The following is a 3,506-nucleotide window of genomic DNA, read 5'->3' on the forward strand; positions in this document are numbered from 1 at the left end:
AAGATTTTATTATTTTGTTCTAATCTTTCAATCTTCATTGGCCCTCATTTACCTAATGACCTGACTATTCTGATTTAAATCCAATCTCATTCTATATTTATTTTTCATTAATTTTAGCATTTCTTTTCTCCTACTTCAGATTGGGGAATGTTGTGATATACATTCGTCTAGTTTTTAAGAACTTGGCCAAAGTACCGAGTGAGGCTGATGTTCTCCAAGCCGCTAATGCTTTCCTGGACTCAAAGATCAGAAGAGCACGAGATCTTGCAACACAAAAACTGAATGAGCCTGTGAGCATACAGAATGTCACCTATCAGAGTGAGTCTCCTTTATATTAATCAATCCCTAAATTGTAATTAAAATATATTAAATATAATGTATATAATTTTGTTCATTACCTACCTTTCAGAAATGGGCAACAACTCATACAATATTAGCTTTGCGTTCCGAATCAGCAATGTGACCATCTCCAAGGATGTGCAGCTGAGGAACGAAACATATACTTTAATCCAAAACACCATCAACAGCCTGGTATGTGTAAGCCATTGTTCTCCATCACAAAATTATTTTACACAGTAAAATAATAAGTTAAGAAAATACTAAGACCTTTCTACCCCCTCTTTTTTTAGTTGAATGATATTCTGAATGTCAAAGGTAGTACTCCATTTGTCTTCCCACGAGCAACTTACAGGTAAGTGCCTTCTTCCTGCATCTCAAGTCCAGATTAAAATTTGTAAATAATGTTGTTAAAGAAGGAAATAGAAGATTCAAAATTTTACAAAATTTATCCCTGCTGGAGCCAATACATTAAACTGGATGGTTTCATTACACTGAGTAATATGAGCAGAATTTTCAGTTTTGGCTGAAAAGTGGTGGAGTAAATTTCATCGTAAAATGAGCAGATGGTCACAAATGTTAGAGCTAGTAGCACTTGAGCAGTGGTGGATCAATGGTTAAGACTATGTCCACATTAGTACATATTAGTTTTAAAATGCTTCACTTTTGCTATGCTTACACCTAACATCCACATTACTCCACAATTTTTGAGCCCCTAAAACAGAGACTTTTGGAAATGCTGCTGGCCCCATTTTATTTTGAAAACTCCAGGGTAGCATTTTAGTGTAGATAGAGCAAAAATGGAGATGTTTGAAAACAATAACAGAGACACCCACATTCACTTCTTGATTAAGTCTTACAGTGGTGCTTGAAAGTTCGTGAACCCTTTAGAATTTTCTATATTTCTGCATAAATGTGACCTAAAACATCATCAGATTTTCACACAAGTCCTAAAAGTAGATAAAGAGAACCCAGTTAAACAAATGAGACAAAAATATTATCCCTGGTCATTTATTGATTGAGGAAAATGATCCAATATTACATATCTATGAGTGGCAAAAGTATGTGAACCTTTGCTTTCAGTATCTGGTGTGACCCCCTTGTAATAACTGCAACTAAACGTTTCCAGTAACTCTTGATCAGTCCTGCACACCGGCTTGGAGGAATTTTAGCCCGTTCCTCCATACAGAACAGCTTCAACTCTGGGATGTTAGTAGGTTTCCTTTCATGAACTGCTCGCTTCAGGTCCTTCCACAACATTTCCATTGGATTAAGGTCAGGACTTGGCCATTCCAAAACATTAACTTTATTCTTCTTTACCCATTCTTTAGTAGAACGACTTGTGTGCTTAGGGTCATTGTCTTGCTGCTTGACCCACCTTTTATTGAGATTCAGTTCATGGACAGATGTCCTGACATTTTCCTTTAGAATTCGCTGGTATAATTCAGAATTAATTGTTCCATCAATGATGGCAAGCCGTCCTGGCCCAGATGTAGCAAAACAGGCCCAAACCATGATACTACCACCACCATGTTTCACAGAAGGGATAAGGTTCTTATGCTGGAATGCAGTGTTTTCCTTTCTCCAAACATAACGCTTCTCATTTAAACCAAAAAGTTCTATTTTGGTCCCATCTGTCCACAAAACATTTTTCCAATAGCCTTCTGGCTTGTCCATGTGATCTTTAGCAAACTGCAGATGAGCAGCAATGTTCTTTTTGGAGAGCAGTAGCTTTCTTCTTGCAACTCTGCCATGCACAGCATTGTTGTTCAGTGTTCTCCTGATGGTGGACTCATGAACATTAACATTAGCCAATGTGAGAGAGACCTTCAGTTGCTTAGAAGTTACCCTGGGGTCCTTTGTGACCTCGCCAACTATTACACGCCTTGCTTTTGGAGTGATCTTTGTTGGTCGACCACTCCTGGGGAGGGTAACAATGGTCTTGAATTTCCTCCATTTGTACACAATCTGTCTGACTGTGGATTGGTGGAGTCCAAACTCTTTAGAGATGGTTTTGTAACCTTTTCCAGCCCGATGAGCATCAACAACGCCTTTTCTGAGGTCCTCAGAAATCTCCTTTGTTCGTGCCATGATACACTTCCACAAACATGTGTTGTGAAGATCAGACTTTGATAGATCCCTGTTCTTTAAATAAAACAGGGTGCCCACTCACACCTGATTGTCATCCCATTGATTGAAAACACCTGACTCTAATTTCACCTTCAAATTAACTGCTAATCCTAGAGGTTCACATACTTTTGCCACTCATAGATAAGTAATATTGGATCATTTTCCTCAATAAATAAATGACCAAGTATAATATTTTTGTCTCATTTGTTTAACTGGGTTCTCTTTATCTACTTTTAGGACTTGTGTGAAAATCTGATGTTTTAGGTCATATTTATGCAGAAATATAGAAAAGTCTAAAGGGTTCACAAACTTTCAAGCACCACTGTATGAGTCACGACGTATCCTTCCCTGATTTTTCATGCTCCTGTCACGTGTTCCTTTTCCAGAAGAAAATAAATGGCATCTACTGTTTATACTAGCATATGAATGCCCAGCAGACATGAATGATCATGCGATATGCGTTTCAGGCATGTTAGTATGGAAGGAGATTGTTTCTGATACAGATCTAAAATGCTCATCTGGACAGAGAGCATTTTCATTTTAAAATGCAGTTTTAAAACTAAAATGTATTCATGTGTGGGTGTCGTGGCTCAGTGGGATAAGGCGTCATACCATAAATCCAGGGACCTGGGTTTGATTCCGACCCGAGGTCATTTCCTAATCCCTCCCTGTCTCTCTCTCTCTCGCTCACTTCCTGTCTCTACACTGTCCTATCCAATAAAGGTGGAAAAGGCCCAAAAAAATATCCTAAAAAAATGTATTCATGTGGATGTAGCCTAAGGCTATGGTTTCCTGGTCAAGAAATCAGAGGTTCAAACCTCAGCACCACCAAGCTGCTACTGTTGCAGGGCACCTAACCCTCACTGCTTCAGGAGTACAGTGAGGCTGACCCTGTGCTCCTAACCCAGCTTTTAACAAGCTGGGATTTGCCAAGAAAACTGTTTCACTTTGCTGTAATATACAGTATATGTGACACACAAAATCTTTTTCATCTTAGGATGCAACCAAATTTCACTAGGATAGTATAAAAATATGTAGAA

The 3,506-nt window shown here is 38.5% G+C and overlaps 1 long non-coding RNA gene across 1 annotated transcript; it reads left to right on the forward strand.

Moving 5' to 3' along the window:
- Positions 1 to 211: 211 nt before the first annotated feature.
- On the forward strand, positions 212 to 692 carry LOC132889817 (uncharacterized). Its single transcript, XR_009655099.1, has 3 exons — positions 212 to 318; positions 410 to 531; positions 630 to 692. It is a non-coding gene; the product is annotated as an uncharacterized LOC132889817 (long non-coding RNA).
- The last annotated feature ends 2,814 nt before the right edge of the window (positions 693 to 3,506 follow it).

This window comes from Neoarius graeffei, chromosome 7 (genome assembly GCF_027579695.1).
Source record: "Neoarius graeffei isolate fNeoGra1 chromosome 7, fNeoGra1.pri, whole genome shotgun sequence".
Taxonomy (NCBI): domain Eukaryota; kingdom Metazoa; phylum Chordata; class Actinopteri; order Siluriformes; family Ariidae; genus Neoarius; species Neoarius graeffei.